General features: G+C 40.7%; 1 protein-coding gene and 1 long non-coding RNA gene across 5 annotated transcripts in view; both read left to right on the top strand.

Moving 5' to 3' along the window:
* The window catches only part of LOC116075315, a 21,029-nt gene extending 13,773 nt beyond the window's left edge, over positions 1–7,256 (top strand). The window contains exons 3-4 of the long non-coding RNA XR_004112523.1: positions 2,877–2,918; positions 3,902–7,256. This is a non-coding gene — a long non-coding RNA (uncharacterized LOC116075315). The remainder of the gene's footprint in view (positions 1–2,876; positions 2,919–3,901) is intronic.
* The window catches only part of Supt3h (SPT3 homolog, SAGA and STAGA complex component), a 353,506-nt gene that overhangs the window by 53,606 nt on the left and 278,963 nt on the right, over positions 1–20,937 (top strand). The window lies entirely within an intron of this gene.

Genomic DNA, 20,937 nt, shown 5'->3' on the forward strand with positions numbered 1-20,937 from the left:
TTCATGATTGACACTGAGTAGGCTGTGTCTAGGAATGTGATCTTTTTTTAGTTGTCTTGTGTCATTTTGTGTATCTGTGTGGTGCCAATAGCAATGCCTCTTTATATCTCTTTGTTAGAGCTTTCTCTTTTTTTTTCTTATTTTTTACTTTATTTTTATTAATAATTTTATTTGTTTACATTTCAAATGATATCCCCCTTCCAAGTTACCCCTCCATAACCCCCCAATCCCATCCCAACTCTTCCCCCTTCCCTTTGCCTCTATGAGGTGCTCCTCCACCCCCTCATCCACTCAAGTCTCACAGCTCTAGCATCCTCCTATGCTGGGGCATCAAGTCTCCCTCCTCTCCCATTGATGTCAGATAAGGCCATCTTCTGCTACATATGTATCTGGAGTCCTGGCCTCCTCCATGTGTACTCTTTGGTTGGTGGTTTAGTCCCTGGGAGCTCTGGGTGGTCCAGTTAGTTGATATTGTTCTTCTTATGGGGTTGCAGTCCCCTTCAACTCCCTCAGTCCTTCCTTTAGCCCTTCCATTGAGGTCCCTGGGTTCAGTTTGATGAGTATCTGCATCTTTATTGGTCAAATGCTGGTAAAACTTCTCAAGGAACAGCCATATCAGGCTCCTGTCAACAAGAGCTTCTTGGCATCAACAATAGTGTGGGAGTTTAGTGTCTACAGATGGGAGGGATCCCTAGATGGGTTGGTCTTTGGATGACCTTTCCTTCAGTCTCCGTTCCATTTTGTCCCTGACTTTCCTTTCGTAGGAACATTTCTGCATTTAAAGTTTTGAGATGCATCCCTCAACTGGGGGCTGTGCCTATCTACTGGAGATGGTCTCTACAGATTGTATCTCCCTCTCTTGGGTATTTCTTTTAAAGTCATCCCCATTGTGTCCTGGGAGCCTCTCACTTCCCTAGAGTCTAGGACTTTCTAGTGGCTACCTCCAATTCCCCATCCTCCAATACTACATGTTTCTACTCAATTTTCTGATCCTCTGTACCTCTCTCCTGCCCCTCCCAATACCTGTACCTGATCCCCCTTTTTTCCTCCCCCTCTTCTCTCCCCCCTAGATCCCTCTATCCCTCTACCTCCTGTGATTATTTTGTTCCCCGTTCTATTTAGGATTGAAACATCTACACTTTGGTCTTTCTGCTTCTTAAGCTGCGTATGGTTTGTGGGTTGTATCTTAGGTATTCAGAACTTTTGGACTAAAATCCACTTATTAGTGAGTACATACCATGTGTGCTCTTTTTTGTCTGGGTTATTTCACTCAGGATGATATTTTCTAGTTCTATCCATTTGCTTGTGAATTTCATGAAGTCATTGTTTTTAATAGCTGAGTAGTACTCCGTTGTGTAAATGTACCACAATTTCTGTATCTATTCTTCTGTTGAGGGACATCTTGGTTGTTTCCAGCTTCTGGCTATTATAAATAAAGCTGCTATGAACATGGCTCTTTTTTTTTCTTCTTAATTTGGCTAAGGGTTTGTTCATCTTTTAAAAATTGACAACTCTTTTTTTTTTAAGATTTATTTATTATTATAAATGAGTACACAGAAGAGGGTATCAGATTTCATTATGGGTGGTTGTGAGCCACCATGTGGTTGCTGGGATTTGAACTCATGACCTTCACAAGAGCAGTCAGTACTCTTACCCGCTGAGCCATCTCAGTGATTTTTTTTTTTTTTTTTTGACAGGGTTTCTCTGTGTAGCCCTGGCTGTCCTGGAACTCACTCTGTAGACCAGGCTGGCCTTGAACTCAGAAATCCACCTGCCTCTGCCTCCCAAGTGCTGGGATTAAAGGCGTGCGCCACCACCGCCTGGCCATCTCAGTGATTTTTAAGTTTTGTTTATTTGTCTATATCTTTGTTGCAATATTTAGGATTTCTTTTTTTAAGAGACATTATTAATATTATTCTAAATTTATGTATTTGGGTGTTTTGCCTGCATGTGTGTCTGTGTACTGCTTCCCAAGGAGGCCAGAAGAGGGTGTCAAATTCCCTGCAACTGGAGTTACAGACAGTTGTAAGACACCCTGTGGTTGCTTCAAGGTAACGAGAGTGTAAAGAGTGAGCAGGTGTCTGTGTGTCTGTGTGTATGTGTGCATGCGCCTGAAGGTTTGTCATACTTTGTCAGTTTATTACATAAACTAGGGCTTTGGCATGGGAGAGAAATGATGACAAAGACTGTTCATGAAAGAGTGGAGGAAACCACGCATGTTTTTCTTCAAACCAGCCACCCCAAAACATCTCCAAAAAGAAAGTCTCAAGACAGAAGGAAATCATGAGCCTAAGTCAAGGATAGAAGCATGAACGTGTACGAAACTGCAATGAAGACCATACTGCGTTTTTGTAGCTGAAATCTGTGCTTTGGCTGAATGGGGAGACTTTCTATTCCATTGTCACCCTGTGATCCTAGGGGAATGGAGCATTTTCTTCCCTTAGTAGTAGGGAAAACATAGCTACCTACCCTCACCTGTATAGCTGATGATTCACAACTCTGTTATTACCCAAGGGTGGTGGGTGACTGGCTGATGTATGGGATACAAGGGTTGGACTTCTTTCAAGACATGATGACTCCCTGGTGTCAGTTAGACTTCACAGCTCACCCTGGGGGCAGTTTGAGGCTAGACATGAATTGACCCCACAGCGTTGTTCTCCGTTTTCTTGGACTGTTTGACTTGGAAATACTCCCTCAGCCATGTACAGATTTGTCATCTTAGACTTTGTGTTCCAGGAACTTAACTCCTCCCACTTCTCAAATTATTATCAAGTACACATTTTTACGGTAGTAGAAAAGTTACCATTTAAAATGTATAATTCATTGAGGTCAAGTACATTTGTAATATTGTTCAAATATTCATTATCTAATTTCAGAACCTTTTCTTTTTGGACAAGTACCAGTGGACTCTTAGTAAGGTAAATTACCAGGTCCCCCATTTCCCCTTCACCCTCCCCAACCTCTAAATATCCTCCAAGATTTTACCAGCCATTTCTTCTGAACAAGCTGGTAACAGTGAAACTGATTAATGGTGAATCAGAATTTTCTTCCTTTTTTTTTTTAAATGAATAAATATTATTTTCAAGTTTCCTTTAAAAGGGTGAAAATGTTTCCTCCTCAACAGCCACTTGTCAAAGTCTAACAGCCTGTGTCTTACTAACCCAGCACTAACAAAATGTTGGCGTAGGATGGGTGGTTGTCAGGACTTGTTTTCAGAATGTTTGCTGCTTGCTTTGTGCTGGCTACCACTGTATTTAATGAGATCAAGACACCCTAGCACAAAGCTTTGAGTATAAACTGTAGAATCAGAGCTTTCTCACCAATCCATATTATAATCCTAAACCCAGTAAGCAGCCACTTTTAATTTGCTTTGATAACCCCCAAACAGACAAGCAACACACCCGTCAGTGATGTCAGCCACTGGTAATACCTAGACTGGGATTACTGTGTTTGTAATAATTCTGTGTTGAATCTTGTTGGGAGGCTGAAGCTATTTTCCAAAGAGGCTGATTCACTTTACAGGTCTACCAGCAGTGTGCTAGGGTTACCATTCAACTGGCTGAGGGGCCAGCTTTTCCTTGTATCTGGCTGGGAAAGAAGCCTTTCAAATGCTGGCATCTTGCAGGTTTCCCTCCCTGGGGTTTGAGAACAGCAGGCAAAGGCAGTAGGCAGGTGAAAGCATCAGCAAATGGTGCCTCTGTGTTACAGCCCTGTGCAACACTCAGGGCTGTATGATGAATGTTGACAGCAGCCAGGGTTGCAGCTCTTGGGGAAAGGTGTGAGACACTTGGCTCTAATGTCTTGCCAGCTCTGTGGAACTCATTGGTGTCCAGGGCCTTCAGGTTGTTCTCTAGGGCTCCTCAGCATTTAACAGCTCTCTGCTATCCTCTCCTCTGTTCAGACTTTCCTTCTTGGCCTGGCTGCATTTGAACTCTTCAGCTTCTCCTTCTGTTATTAGTGGCTACTGCCAGAGTGACTTAGGCTGCCTGCCTATAACAGCATTCAGGAGCAGGGGCATCTGGAAGACTCTTCAGGTATGGCCCCAGGCATTAACACCCCCTTCCCCCTCCCCCCTCCCCCCCACTGAAAGAAGGATCCCACTGGCTAGATGGGAATCTTAGAGCAGATGCCTGCCTATGAGTGATGCCTGTGGGTGGGTTACCACCTTTCCATCTGTCAAGCAGTCATGCCAAGACTGCCACCCTGCTGTTGCTTCAACTGTCAAGCAGTTGTTGACTGGTGTTTGCATTTAAGAAGCTGGACCCTGGGGCTTGGCACAAGTTGGGATGTTTGGGAGCTCCATTCTAGGTATCAGAGCTGGGTATGAGCTTTTGAGGTACCTCCAAGGCCACCAGAACTTTTCCTCTGCCAAACTTAGAAGTCCAGTGTCAGGATTAGAGGTACCAGATGCAGGGCAGTACTAGGCAGTGTTGGGTTTGCATGGCTCCAGAAACTGTCAGATTCTTCCACACCTATGGAATCTGTAGGTCGCAAGCATTGACTGGATGGGCACACCACATGTGCACAGTGCCTATGTGGTGTGTTGGTTCCTAGGTACTGCTTTCTTACCTTGGTGCTTGCTCAGCTCTCAAGCCTCTCCAGTTCTCACTATTGTTGCTTTGATTCCAATTCAAATTTGGCTACTTTTGAAAGTATCCAAAACAAAACCATATAAGAGCTACTTTATTAGATCTGATGCTGTAATACCAAGGGAGATAGGACAGAGTAGTGCTCCTCAAGCCTGCTTATGTAGCCCCCAAAGAGATGTTTGGATCAATCACAGATATACCTTTGATCAATCACAACCATTCACTTTGGACCATTCACAGCCTTGCCAGTAATCATAGTCAGTCCACCAAGGGAAGTAGTCTTCCTCTGGTTAAAGTACAAATGGTTTACGGTTACAAGAAGGACGACATAGTCTGCTGTAAAGAGTCACGGCTAGGCCTGGGTTCTCAGGAGCCAGGGAGGGCAGTTGCAGTTTTTTATAGACCTGGAGCAAGGCATCATGGGGTGCTCAAAACAGCTGATGCAGGTGGGAAGGTGGTCTGACTGTTTGGCCATCCTTTTTCTCATTACTACAGAGGCAAGAGAGGCCAATAGCTAGTAATGAGGGAACCAAGCTGCCCTATCCCCCACCATTTTTGTTTATTTACAGGAAAATGATTTCAACAATGCTTTCAACCATATTTTACCCCAGCTAATGCCCAAGGGGAGATGGGACCCTCTTGTGTCTCACTTGGATCCCACTTTTCTGCATGCTTGGCAACCCTTACTTATTTATGGTCGTTCATATGAGTGTGCACACACTCCTGTTTGAAATTGAACTCATCCCATGATTACTTGAAAGTCAAATAACTTGGCAGAGAAAACATTTGGAATATTATAAAGCACTGTGGAGATGCTTTTATATGTTTAAATTGAAATCAGACTTAAATCATACATTCATTTTTCCTTAGTTGTTTCTGAGACATGCTGTGAAGTAAGATTCACTTCTGACAAACTATGATGTAGACTAGGAGGTGGCTCAGCTGGGAAAGGTGCTTGGCATTCAGGATTATATGAATTTGATGCCCACAACCCACATGATAGAGAGAACTAACTTTCACATATTTTCCTCTAAACTCCACATATGTGCTATGGTACTAATCCATTTATACACCCATGTACACACAGTAGATAATTGTAATAATAAAAATGTCCATAGAGCCATCCATATATGATGGCTCTCACCAATCCCAGTACTCAGCAGACTGAGACCAGGAGGATTTCTGTAAATTTTATTTTATTTTTTTAAAGATTTATATGTAAGTACACTGTAGCTGTCTTCAGACACACCAGAAGAGGGCATCAGATCTCATTTCGGATGGTTGTGAGCCACCATGTTGTTGCTGGGATTTGAACTCAGGACCTTTGGAAGAGCAGTCAGTGCTCTTAGACGCTGAGCCATCTCACCAGCCACCAAATTTCTGTAAATTTTAACGTCTAACCTGGGTTACATAGTGAGTTCCAGGCCAGCCTTAGCTACATAATGAAACCCTGTCTCAGAAAACAGCAACAAAACAGCAGCAGCAGCAGCAACAACAAAACCCAACCAAACAGAAAAAAACAAAACAAAACAAAACAAAAACAAAACAAAAACCCAGTTTTGAATCTTTAATCTTTGGTATGTTTCTGGAATTTTGTAATAGAAACTCAAACATGAATCTTTGTAAAATTGGAGTAAAATAAAAAAGATAGGGCTGATGAATAAAGGAACTTGCTGCCTAGCCTGACAGTCATCCCCAGGACCTATGTGGTAGATGAAGAGAAATACCAAGTTTCCTCTGCTCTCCACATGTGCTGTGGCACTTACATACACCTACAGACGTACACAGCTGTTCCGGGAAAAGCAAAGGACTGATGTTAGGTATGTCAAAGAAGAAGAGCGTACAGTTTAGTATGGAGGAGGCAAGAAGCCATGGTGCTGCTCAGGGAAACTGCACATTCTGTATTTGACATTTAACTAGTGTGTGTGAATCACTGCAGGACAATGACACTAAGGAGAAATAAATTCAAATAACCCAAGATTGTGCTTTGCTTAGGTTACCTCAAAGTCCTCCACTGTTGGGGCAGTAATTTGTGTATCAACTCAATTGGCTACTTTTCTATTAAAAACCCTTCCCATAGTTTCTTTAATATCTTGGCATAGTGTAGGTAGTGATAGGCTATGGGCGTGTGAAAATGAGACTAAAGATGCACTGGAGTTTGTTATTTTGGGCTCTAAACATCCTCATATGGTGTGCATTCCAGGCTAGTAAACAAAGCAGTGATATGAGTCAGGGTTCCTCTCTGTCTTGAAAGCAGACTATAGCGAGCCACTGGTGGTAGTACTCTGTCAGAATGGAGGCAGTTAGAGTATTCAAGTGAGAGGGGACTTGGTCCATGAAGTAGCTACATGGTTAGAATCTGAGAACATTTAGAAGGTGGAAGCCGAACATACTGCTGAGTGGTTCAGTGTGGGCTTTGCAAGGAGAGGAGGGGTCAAAAGGACTCGAAGCATACTGTCTATACAGCTGAAGGTTAGCAAGTAGCCACCAGGACAGCCGGCTCGCCACTAGTCTGGTTTCCCCTAGGTAACTTTGCAGCACCTATTACATGTTCAAGTTGAAATATCATTTAGACAGATAAGTATGAGTATGGAGCTCAGAATTCAATACTGTGAAAACTTTTGTACATATCTCTCTTTCTGTCACACATAATGTGAAACTTAAATATTTCTCAAAAAATTTTCATTAAATATCATGAATATTTTATTTGTACTATAAATATTCTTTCTAATGTCTTGTTTAATGGGTACATAGTATTCCTTTCCATGGTTGTACTGTAATTTAGTTTAATCAAGTAATTTTTGTCAATATTTCAAAGCAGTTTTAATATATTTAAAATAACATAATAGCAAGTGCAAAGAAAAACAAAATTTAATTATGAATTAAGCACAGTTTACATTGACAGTTCTTTTCCACTATACTTGGGACCTGAGAGTTTTAAATTTTATGAGTTATTTTTATCATTTCCAGAAATAACATTCCTTTTGAAATAAGGTGGCTCTTAGAACTTGCACATAGCCTGTCATGTTTCCATGGCTTGAAGATGAGAATAGGTGCTTGTTGACTAATTTAGTCTCTAGTGACTTGTAGCCTCTCTGAATGTGTCTGCCTGTTGTCCAGGAATTTCACAGTTGTGCCTTCTCAGTCTGCTGTCTGTCATCCCGTGTAATCGTCTTTACTGGGCAAGGCACACACTTCTCATTGTATTTTTCTCAGTATAATTTCTTGGTCATACATTGTAGTGCTTTGAAGAACTCATTAGTTCTTTCAAAATGACACTGCGAATGCAATCAACTTTTAGTAGTTTGCAACAGTAGCAGCTGTGACTTCATAAGCCACTGTTAGTGGCTTTGGAAACAAGTTGGTTAGCAAGCTGTCATAATGAGGTTATTTTCCAAAAGAAGATGAAGTCATTTACCATCTTGTTTTAGTCATAGAGAGCTTTTTCTTTGCCCAAATATTTGAAATTACACATCCCCACCCACTTACTTTTGTAGTTTTTGTGTATTACAAAATAGAAGATGATACAACTTTTGAATGGTTGCAGTTAGCACTCAGTATGCTTAGTGTGACTTGTGTTCATATGAAGGCCAGTATATCTGAATAGACCAAGAGCCTGTTTGAATGCTGTTAATTTACATATCCTATGGAAGACATAGTAGTATCTGGAGTCTAAGCCTAAATCTCTCTCTTTACACAGGATATGGGATTCTGCCAGGAACTTTGAGCTTAAAGGGGAATAGAGATGTGCTTAGTGAGAAGAGGAGCAGAGAAAGACTTGTGTGAGGATTGATGCTCAATAAAACTAGAAGAGAGAGCCTGTCTATTCTGGAAATACCTCTACTCAGAGGGCAGATGGTGCTTTCTGACTAGGTGAAGAATTTACTCATTGAGAGAAACAGCCTATGAGCATCCTTCCACGTTTCACAATGTCTGCTTTTGGGGACTGGATCAATTTCAGTGGGAAATGTATGGGACACATACTTATTGGGGAATTTACTTATCTGATTCTTGGCTTTGAATCTTTGTGCTAGGCATTTGCCATTTAGTTTGACATTTTTTTTATTAGATATTTTCTCTATTTACATTTCAAATGTTATCTCCTTTCCTGGTTTCACCTCCGGAAAAAAAAAAAAAACCCTATTCCCTCCCCCCTCCCTCTGCTCACCAACCCACCTTCCCCTGCTTCCTGGCCATGGCATTCCCCTACACTGGGGCATAGAGCCTTCACAGGACCAAAGGCCTCTCCTCCCATTGATTACCGACTAGACCATCCTCTGCTATACATATGCTGCTGGAGCTCTGAATCCTACCATGTGTACTCTTTAGTTGGTGGTTTAGTCTCTGGGAGCTCTGGGGGGTACTAGTTAGTTCATATTGTTGTTCATCCTAAAGGGCTGCAAACCCCTTCAGCTCCTTGGGTCCTTTCTACCTCCTTCATTGGGGACCCTGTGCTCAGTCCAGTGGATGGCTGTGAACCTCCACTTCTGTATTAGTCAGGCACTGACAGAGCCTCTATATCAGGAGACAGCTATATCAGGCTTCTGTCAGCCAGCACTTGCTGGCATCTACAATAGTGTCTGGGTTTGGTGATTGTATATGGGAAGGATTCCCAGGTAGGGCAGTCTCTGGATTGTCCTTCCTTCAGTCTCTGCTCTACACTTTGTCTTTGCAACTCCTTCCATGGGTATTTTGTTCCCCCCTTCTAAGAAGGATCGAAATATCCACACTTTGGTCTTCCCTCTTCTTGAGTTTCTTGTGGTTTGTAGATTGTATCTTGGGGTATTCCAAGCTTCTGGACTAATATCTACTTATCTGTGAGTGCATAACATGTGTGTTCTTTTGTCATTGGGTTACCTCACTCAGGATTTTATTCTGCAGATTCATCCATTTCCCTAAGAATTTCATAAATCCATTGTTTTTAGTAGCTGAGTAATATTCCATTATGTAAATGTACCACATTTTCTCTATCCATTCCTGTGTTGAGGGACATCTGGGTTCTTGACATTTCTTATTCCTCCCGTTTTTGCTGTATGCAAAGGTTTCTTAATGACAGTGGCTTTCTTTCTTGAGGATGTCAAAATCTAGAAGGACCTGTTGGGTAGTCCCAGTATGTTTTTCCAGCATAATGCACCAGAATTTGAGACCAGGTGCTTTATTCATTCAGACCACACAGGAATCTCTTAGTGATGGGCATAGATGGGTTAAAAGTGTCTGGAGACTACCTTGGAGTTGTCAGACTTTGAACCTTCATGTACTTGGTGTGGGTCAGGTGGTCAATGATCCCATGTTCTGATCTGTGTTAACTTCACTAGGGAAAGTAGGGGTAGTGGAGGAACAGCGTGGGTAGGTTATATACTGTAGTCTAGAAAACTAAAGAGAAGAATCACCAGAGGTGGATTTCTGGAGATCTCTAGCTTATATTGAGAAAGTCTATATAGTTTATACATTAAATATTTATATTCACATCTGATTTAATTGTTTATACCTCATCAAAACTCCACGAGGCAAGCACATTAGATGGTAACAAATACTCTTCACAGATTTAAAAAGTGAATCTGCATTTGACTGCTAGGTATTACGTATATAACTGTACTTAAGAGCATTTTGCTTTTAGGACATCCTCACCCCTGTCTTCTGATTCTCAGGTTCAAGAAGGAAGAACTGGCACAATAGGTGAAATCTCACAAGCAGAAATGGAAAGATAGAACAATGATAGCACTAGAGAGGAATACCTATGCTTCCTTTTCAGTGAACTTTTTTCCTGATCCTATTTTTTTTTTCCTTCAAAACCACCTACTTATTAAAGAGAGGAGAAGGGAACACAGGCAGAGAGATAAATACTGCATGAGCCACCTCACCCTCATGCCAGACATTCAGATAAATGCCACTCATAACACGGCATGAGTAATGGCTTAACTGAAATGTAATAATGTATATTTGTTCAAAATGTCTTTATCATAATTTAGATTGTGTTGGTGTTTCTGTCCATACACACTTCTCAGGCTTCATCTTCACCACTTGTATGCGCATTCTCTTCCCTAGCTACGAAACCAGTTAACTTCCTTACTCCCAGACTTTTACTAGTGCCTTCCTTCCCTGTTTGTTCTGCTGTGCCAGTTGTAACATTTTCCTTCAGTTACTCACGTTATCCCTGACCTACTGTCATGTAAGGTATTTCATGCTTAAGAAGGTATTCTCCAGCCAGGCGGTGGTGGCACACGCCTTTAATCCCAGCACTTGGGAGGCAGAGGCAGGAGGATTTCTGAGTTCAAAGCCAGCCTGGTCTACAGAGTGAGTTCCAGGACAGCCAAGGCTATACAGAGAAACCCTGTCTTAACCCCCCTACACACACACACAAAAAAGGTATCTTCCTTGAAATTGAGCCTTCGATGACCAGCATGGGGCTTAACAAACAGGGAGACTTAACAGTTGATGGGATCCCACCAGTGGTCTAACTTGTCACTGTTTCTTCAGAGCTCCTGTCCCGGTTGCTATACAGCTGCACAGTTATATATGGAAAACCTTCCTCATGAGATTTATTAGAGTAAAGGTACTGTTTGTTTGCTTGTGTTCTGAGAGACCACCAGTGATGATGGCCTGTGCTGAGAGGGAGGTTGGACATGCTGAGGAAATTGTATGTCCTTCACTAATGAGGAGCTCATACTCTTCCTTCATCCTTACTGTGAGAACTTAGGGGGTGAAATCCCAAGTTGGCTGGTGTATTTTACCCACCTTTCTTTTTTTTTTTTTTTACCACAAGTTAAAAGTCTGTGAAGACACTTTATATAAAAGAGTTTAAGACCTTTCTGGAAGTACAACTTTATACCTTTATCGGTAATGATAAATAATTATAAGTAGTAATTCAGTTGTAATTAATCAATTCTATTTTTAGCAATTAATTCAGTGTTAATAGATTCCTACTTCTCACCGAGTACCACTATATTCATGGTAATGAAGAAAAGATAAGAAAGTTTTTTTCAGTAAGTCAAATTTGCTTACTTGATATAGGCTTGAGTTTTACTTTATGTTGGATGGAAAATATTTAAACAGATAATAAGACATATAAGAAACTGCTAATTCCATTGTATTATCTTTCTTAATGGAATATTTATATGAAATCTTTTCTTTTTAATAGAAAATGAATTACAATTTGTAATAAAACTTTGAAATTACCATGGTGCTTTTGTGTAGTAGTCACAATTGTATACTGTGGAAAAGTGCATCTGTTGGGAGAGAAGGAGTTGTGTGTATGTCTTTTACTGAACTGGAGGCTGATGGGGTCCAAGAACAGTGTTAGCTTGCTTTGTCTTTGTGCAGCACATCAGGAGGCTTCTGTGCATTTCCATGGCCCTTTGATTCTGCTTCTTTCTATCCTTTAAAACCCTGCTCCTGTCTATGATCTAAGGCAGATTTTAATAGTTTCTAAAGCAAAAAGATTCAGCAAAGTGCCAGAATGTAGTAAAGAATCACCTTAAGTCATAGGGCTTCCAGCTGTTAAAGACACACTGGTGGGACTGGTCCTCTCTGGTTATTATCACACTAATTCCTTTACATGGATCAGTGTGAAGCAGGAGAGGAAGTTAGAACAGGTAGACTGAGGAAAGACAAACCGATGGAGAGAATGGAGAAAGTGCCAGCAAGTCCAGAAGGAAGAGGACCCCAATGCAATGTGCAGTCAGGAATCGCCTGCACTTGTGAAGAGCAAAGAGGCACCTGTTGTGATCTCTGGCCACGGGCAGCACTGCTCTCTTTCCTTACATGTCAGTTACTCTACACTCTGGGGACATTGTGCTAATGTCCTAAGACTTGGTTTACGTTCTGACTCTGAGTAAACCTGAAATGTGCAAAGAAGCAGAGACACCTTCAAATACCACTTTTAATTGCAGGTCATCTAGTGTTCTGTTTATTTGCCCAAATCTCTTCTTGTTTTTGAAACCTTGGCAAATATATGGCCATATACATCCCAATAAATTCTTTGCCTGTGGAATCTGTGTTGTTGTTCTTGAAATTGAGTGCTTCCTCCAATATAAAGGTGGTGGGAACAGGATGTAAGAACTCAAATGATTTTTCTGGATCCAGAGTGACTGTTTTAATAAGCTTGGTATAATAGTTAACTATCTTAAAAAGCATTGATGGCAAGCTGAATTATATTTTAAACATGTAAAATTGATGGCAATTCTATAGAGCTTTGTAGATCTGAATTGCCTTCTTAGCTACCTTATTGCTGTGTGAAGATGTTTGAAATTACATTACCTTTATAGATACTGACCTGTAAAATGGTGGAGGGTAGGTTTCATATGTGGATTATAAGGAAATAGTATCAATAACATCTATGATATGAACAACAAACTGCCTTGTTCACGGTGAGTATATGTTTTCTGTTTCAAATTAGTTTTAATCTTTTCTTATTTTTATCTCTCTTCCTCTATTAAATGAGTAGGTTTTAAGAAGACATTGATATATAAATAATTGGTAATTTGTGAAATTACAAATTTGTTTACTTACACCCAATTCCTTATAAACAGGACTTACTGTTCAAATGCCTGTTTATTTGAATCTATTTTTTTAAAAACACTTCTTGTTCTTAGCTTTGGTTTTATGCTGTTGTAAACAACCTCCACCTCACTGAGTGGTTTAGGTGATGTACTGTGGTCAGTTTTATCTGCTTAGAGAAGTTTTCTACAAAGAATGGAGCTGAGACTGTCACTGAGATGCATCCCAAGACTCTGACCGATTCCTTGTGGTGACTTCTGAAACTCAGTTACTATATTCAATCTTTCTTTACTTTGAGAGTAGATATCAGATTGTGATGTTTCATTTGATTAGTTTATTAAGAATTCTTTTGTTTAGAGATGATGTTGAATATAGGTGGGCCACATACTGCTTTATTACTTGCATTTAAATATAGAGATGAAGGATGATTAGCTGCATTATGAGACCAAATGTTAATAGTTGACTTATAAATTTTATTGTAATTCAAATATGACATACGTATTAATCAACAGCTGGCTGAAAGTTCCTACTTCAGCTTAGATTTTTTAAAGGTTCCCTGCTTTCGGATCATGTGCTGAGTGTGCAGTGACCTTGGCAGTTCTGGCCGTGAGTATTTAGGTAAACCACAACTAATTCATAGAGTGCTGTGGACCCTTTAATAACTGCCGAGAGTGGGCAGGCTGTCAATGTGGAAGTTTCCATCTGAAACATATTCTTTCACTTGGCCCCTGAAAACTCTCGGCAGTACCCTGCGCGGAACTTAGTTTATTTACTGAGGAGAAGGAATGGTTGAGTCAACTCACAGGAGATAAATCTGTGGTAGGTGTTGCAGGGCTGATTTTTAAACCACACAACATCTTGCTCTTTTTGTTTATTTTACTTGCTAATATGTAAATTTTACTGATGAAGCCAGCAGTGCTCATTCAGAGGTATTTTAGACTTTTTTTTTTAATGAAGAAAAACAGTGGTTTTGTTAGAAATAGTAAATTAGTTTTGCCAGAGTTAACTGAGTTCAAAGCTTTTGGAAGGAGATTAAATTCTTTATTTAATCTGTGTTAAGACATGAAGAGGGTAATCATTCAATGTTAAATCATAGTTCAGAGGTTAGTATATAGTATTGAATTGTAAGCCCCATTTTTCTTCCATCAGATGAACTGGATTGAACCTGTCATTTCTAGCATCAATTTTGAACATTAGTGTTACAGTGCCTTTCATGGAGGGGATCAGTATAAAAATCTCCAGGTTCCAGCCCAGGCCCAGAACGGGCACCAGTGATCTGCTTTTCCTGCAGTTTGATTTTTGAAAAAGGAGATTCTTGTGCAGTAAAACTTTCTCCTTTAGGGTGGGCATACTTCCCAGCATAAACATGATACTTTTGTGCTAATCAGAGTGGAGTCTCAGCCTGGGATGGGACTTGCAGTTTGGGCTTTTCACCACATCATTGCTGTTTTCTACGTGGTCAAAAATAGATAGAGAGTAAACCAACCCCAAAAGTCAATTACAGGGTTTATAGTGATGTACTGTGAAAAATTTGGTCGTGTTTTTCATTATGCAGAATGTTCTTTCCAAAGACATAAACAGAAAAAGCACATATGTTTGATTTTAAAAATAACTCTGCTTAGCTTTTTAAAATGCTGGAGTCATTTTGGATACTTGTAAATGATCATCATTATAATTACATGATAAGCCCTCTACCTAAAGCAGGCCTGGTTTGTAATTATTTATTCAATTGCCGGTTCCCAGTTTTAAAAATATTTTCTTTTCTTAAATGAGGAGGCAACATGGATACGTTGGAAATATTTCTGTTGTAAAAGTAAATGATGTGCTAAACTTACCTCATGTCCACATGCCTACTGCAGAAGGCAGCACTGCAGAAGGCAGCACTGCAGAAGGCAGCACTGCAGAAGGCAGCACTGCAGAAGGCAGCACTGCAGAAGGCAGCACTGCAGAAGGCAGCACTGCAGAAGGCAGCACTGCAGAAGGCAGCACTGCAGAAGGCAGCACTGCAGAAGGCAGCACTGCAGAAGGCAGCACTGCAGAAGGCAGCACTAAAATATGCAGTATCACTTTGTGGAGCAGCAATGCTTCTTTACACCTATTATAAAAATATGGAAAACGGAAACCATTTGTCCATTATAAATGAATTCTGTGCTTAAAACTTGATTTACAAAGTCTAACTTCTAATATAAATACCAGGGTGATATAAAATAGTACTTTGTTTTCTTTAAGCTTTATATGTTTTTTAATACCTGTGTCTTATTTACGTTATACGTCTGTGTATCTGTCTGTGAGTACATGTATGTAAGTGCCGGTGCTCACTGATGCCAGAGGCATTAGATCCTCTTAGAGCTGGACTTACGGGCATTTGTGAGCCATGAGATGTGGATGCTGAGAGCCGAACTTGGGTCCTTTGTAAGAGCAGTACACTCTCTTGATTGCCGAGCCTTTTCTTGAGCTCTAAACATTATATTCTTAAGTAAAACATACATAGCCTCATAAAACTTTAAGGAATGAAAAGTTTTATGAGAAAGGTGTGTCACAACAAGATACTTTGATGTCCTTTCTTTTGAAATCTTGATTTTTTTATTAGTGATTATTGTCTTTTCAGCTTGGAACTATTTCTGTATGTTTTGGAGGTGTTTGCTATATGCAGATAACTGCTTCTTATTTGACAGCTTCCTTTGACAGTTGAGCTCCATGGTGAGGTTTTATTCTCAGTTTGGGTTCTGTGCTCTGATGAAATGGTTGCTTTCTGAGCTGCTGCACTGATTTTTTTTTTTGTCAACTTGATACAAAGTAGTGTTACCTGGAAAGAGGGACCCTCAGCTGAGTTACCTGTGCCACATTGGTATGCCTGCATGGCATTATTTTGATGAATATTTGATGTGGGAGGGTCCAGAGCTCTGTGGATGACACCACCCCTGATGCTGGGTGGTAGTGCAAGCCAGTCGGCAGCATTCTTCTAGTAGCTGTGATGGGCAGGATAGAGCACTCACAAAGCTTTTTTGTTTTTGTTTTTGTTTTTGTTTTTTTTTTTTTGGATGAAAAAGTAAGTTCTGTGAAACAGTGTAGGACTATGTTCTTTGTGTCCATTTGTCCACAGCATGTCTTTCTTCTCACCGACTTACTTGTGTTCTGCTCTAGAGCTCTTAAGTCTGTAGAATTTATACTTTAGGTGTCTGCTCTAGGCCTGCAGTTGTGTTGGGGGAGGCTGTAGCCCAGAAGTGTGCTTCCGACAGGGTATGAACTGAGTAGTCAATGGAGCACATACACAAAATGGCCTACGGGTGATGCAGAGGCCCTTGGTGAGAGCACCTTTGACCGCAGGCAGCTTTGCTTCATGGTTCTTATAGAACCACTACAGACTTCAAAGCATCAACAACACATTCAAATTAAAGTTTCAGATCTCATTTAAATTGTGGTAAAAATAAGTTTTGGGACAATTCTGTGATAAGTTACCACTCCCTTATGAACTTTGACCTGTGGTAGTATATCTGACCATTTGTTACATAGCTGCTTGTCTGTAAAGTAGGGCTAATGTCCATTGATGGTGGGTATCAAAGGAAATGTCCATAGACTAACATGTAGTATGTTTCTGAGAATAAAACATTTGTGTGTTGTTATATTTCCTAGTATGGATCTGAAATATCCCACAATGCCCAGCATTGGCATTAGAGGGAGGGGTTTATGAAGAGGGTAGTTTAGGACTTGAACACTCTGTGACTACATTGCTGTTCAGATTGAAACTGACAACCACTCAGTTCTTCAGTCCCAGTGCCTCAGGCATTCCCTCAGTAAAATGCTAAGCGTATTCTGCCCTTTTGCTGGCAGATCCCACTTCATAGTTATTTAGAATACGTCTGGAGAAGAAGCTCATTTGTTTTAGAAAATCATAATTTAGATGTTGACTGTTGTTGAAAGGTTGTACATAACAAATTCCAAAGCCAAGCTCAACAGTGGAGAATGTACATGCACGCAGTGCAGACGAGTATGCTCTCATTACATTTGCTGGTGCCCAGCAGCCAGGACTTTAGGTGTCAAGTCAGTTTCCTGCAAACCTTCTACTCCTTTCTACCTTCCACCATTGCTTGGAAGACCTCCATTTCACTGTGACCCAGAGTGTCTGGAAGGAGGGCCATGCACCCTATACTGCCTGGAAGACCTCCATTTCACTGTGACCCAGAGTGTCTGGAAGGAGGGCCATACACCCTATACTGCCTGGAGCCTTTGGGCTGCCCTGCTGCTTCTGCTGTGTGGCTCTTCATCTCCTCTACCAGATGCATGTATCCTTCACGTAGAAATCTTATTGTTTCTTTTACAGTCTTGTTCTCTGTGTTACTATTGTTTCTTTTATCTTTCAGGATCACTGCTATTCAGTAGTTGTAGATATTAAGCTGATTCTTAGATTTAGCCCAATTTCCATTCTTTTTTGTTCTTTCTCCTAGATTATTCCAAATGTATCCTTAATTTTCCATTTTTCCCTGAGTATAATTTGATTTCTGGAGTATCTTTTTTTTTCTTTCTGAGTGCTTACTTCAATGCTTATTTTATGCCTATTCATATTTAATAATGAGACTTCAAAATATATGTGAGGGCTGAGTTCTGTGGTTCAGGAGGCTGAGCTAGGAAGGATCAGAAGCTGAAAGCCTGGCTGAGCTATAGATAGAATGAGTTCAAAGGTCAGGCTGGCAGCTTACTAAGACTGTCAATCAAAGTTTAAAGAAGACTGAAGCTGTGTGTGTGTGTGTGTGTGTGTGTGTGTGTGTATGTTTCCCCATCAGTGACAAAACAAACATTCACGAAATGTATGTGTGGTGGACTTTTATTGTAGGATAACCAGGTGGAGACCCTGGCTACTTTTCTGGGAAATTTCTCAATATCATTAATTACAGTCTTATTTTTTCTTACTTTCAATATTTCACCAAAGAAGAGTCTTTGGTTATCTAGGGCTTATAAGCCAGGTAATAAATATTCTAGCAGCTGAACCTGAGGTAAAGTTGTAAGTTTTCATAGAATGTAGTATGTGGACTTCTCCTCAAGCTTTCTCTTTAGTTTGATGCATCTCAGTGCCTCAACCCTAAGTCTATACTGCTGCTCCCAGTCAGATTCTCTGGGGTGTTCTTTCCCAATGATGATCCTTTAGTTTTCCACAAATGGAGTGAAGTGATGGTGGGGGTCTGAGGGAGGTTAGAAAGCGGGCCTGGGAACCTTTTTGTCCACAGGAACTTGCTCTGTGGTCTGATTGTCAGTCCCACTAAGACTGCATTTGGCTCCCGTGTCAGTGAGCTTCCCATTGAGGCCCTAAAGCGCTTGATTAATGTAGAGGCAGAAAAGTTTATTAAAACAGGAAAAGGTATATTTTGTCTTTTGAGCTTTCAGTCTATGATTCTGTGAGGCGCATCATGGCAGAGAGTATGTGGTGGAGTTAGCTATTACCTCATTGCATCTAGGAAGAGGGGACAGGGAGGGAGGAGAAGAGAGGAGAGAGAGAGGGATGGAAAGAAGGAGGGATGGAGGGAAGAGTGAGAAAGGACGGCAAAGGTGACATAATCCTCAGAGCCTGGCCTCAAGCACCTTCAGCTTTGTCCAGCCTTGTAAATTGCCCCCACCTCCCAGCAGTCCATCAGATTATGACCCCACGTGCTTACATTCACTGAGGGGCTCAGAGCAATCTTGTGCCAACTGCTTCCCAAAGTTCTACCTCTGAGCCTTGCAGGGTCAGGACTAAGCATTCAGAACATGAGCTTTCTTTTCTTTGAGAGTTGCATTTTGGATTTAAACTATTAAAATTCTGAAGTTTTGTCAGAATTTCTGTGGCATAAACTTGTTGATTTTGTTGACTTGTTTCCTTTGTGTTAAAGTTCCTACTCAGCTTTCTGCCCTATGTCATGTTCTCAACAGTTTCTGTCCCTCCTTTCCTTTGTGTTCCTTTGCATTCATGGTACATGAATATGTATCATGTTCCTTTCCCTGTTTTCAAGACAGAGTAGAGGTAAATGTCTTTTAACTAGACATCTTGTTTCTTTCATAAATTACACTGTGAAGTGCCTACATATAATTTTATCTACATAGTAGACAATGATTCGAAGTGCAAGAAAATACAAGCAAACTAAAAGTACAGTAGGAAAGGTTGCTATCTCTGTTAGTGATGTGGGAGAGTGAGGGCTGATGAATGTAAGTCAGTTCCCAGCCACTTAGGCAAGGGGCAGTTCCCATTGCTCATCCTCCTCTTGTTGCTATTGGGGTTCCCAGGCAGGTTCCTAGGGGTGGCGTGCTACCTCATGAGGTAGTTTATGCACACTTGTATAGATATTACCGAGTCGTTCTGCACATGGCTAATGCAGCTCCATTCCATTCAGCAGTGATTGAGAATCCAGGCCCTCAGCATCCTGATTGGCACTTGGAATTGCTAGGTTATTTTAGGGTTTGGTGGTTTAAAAAAAAAAAAAAAAAACTTTAGCTGCTTTAATTGGTAAGCAGCATTGATATGCTGTGCTTCCATTTTTAATTTCCTTAATGCCTAATAATAATACCAACCATCTTGATCCAGCATGTGCTCATTTGCTGTGTAGAATGCTCCTGGTGTTGTAGTCGAAGGCTTGCTCACTGTTCCTTATTTATCTGATCAGAGGGCTGAGGTTTTAACCTGTGAGGCTTTAAACACAATACGCTCTGGGATCCAGTCCTTGAGAAATCCTTCTTCTGAAGTGTAACTGACATGAGTTTCTCACAGCTTGTAGCTGCCTTCCATTCTTCCAATAGAGTCTTCTGTAGAGCCAGAAGTTTAAATTTTGTTTAAATCCCGGTCTTTTGAATCTCCTTTTATGTATCAAGATTTCAGGATTCTGTCAAAGAAGTCTTTGTTTAACTAGAGGTCACAAAGATTTTCTTTTGTTTCAAAACTTTTATGATGTCTTGTTTTAGATATATGCCTATGATTATTTTGGATTGTTTTTGTGTAAGGTATGATACATACGTCATTGTTTTTTTTAAAGAATATGTATTTATTGTGTTTTGTGTGCATGAGTGTTACTCTTGCATCCTATGCACATACAGTATCTGAGGAGGTCAGAAGAGGGCATTAGATACCCTGGAACTAGCATAACAGATGATTGTCAGCCCCTACATGGTTGTTGGCACTCAAAAACAGGCCTCTGTAAGAGCAGCAAGTGCACTAACTGCTGAGCCACCTCTCCAGCCCCGTCATGTTCTTGCATGGAAGAAGCCAACTGTTCTGGCTCCGATTGTGTCACGTCTGTTATCTCTGTAGTGAGTGGCCATTGCATCATCATGAATAGACAGTGAGCAAGTTTGCTTGCCCTCCTTCCTGCTCTTGGAATCTAGCCTTTTTCAGTCACCTCACTGTCCTGATCCCTGTAGCCTTATGGTAAGTAAGAAAATGTCTTGGGATGAACATTTTAATTTTAGAAACTTGTCTTAAACTATTCTAGTTTTGGTTTTATCTTAGTGAATGATGTTTAGAATCTGTCTCTGTCTACCACAAAGTCTGAGATTTGATTGAGGTTTATCTGTTGGTGTTTAAAAGAGAATTGACACAGAATTAACTATACTGAGAATTTCAATCTGTGAAACAAGATATTATTATTATTTTTTAATTACTTTTATTTTCTTGCAGTCCAGTCATTACGACCCTCCTTGTCCACCCTCCTATAGTCATCCCATTCCTCCTCCCCCCATCTCCAAGAGGATGTTTCTACCCCTGCTACCCACGATATTATTTTATAGTTAAAAAATAAAACTTCTTGTTGTTCGTCCTATGAACCAACTAGTACCTTCAGAGCTCCCAGGGACTCAACCACCAACCAAGGAGTATACATGGTGGGACTGATTG

The sequence above is a fragment of the Mastomys coucha genome, unplaced genomic scaffold (genome assembly GCF_008632895.1).
Source record: "Mastomys coucha isolate ucsf_1 unplaced genomic scaffold, UCSF_Mcou_1 pScaffold3, whole genome shotgun sequence".
In the NCBI taxonomy this organism is placed as follows: Eukaryota; Metazoa; Chordata; class Mammalia; order Rodentia; family Muridae; genus Mastomys; species Mastomys coucha.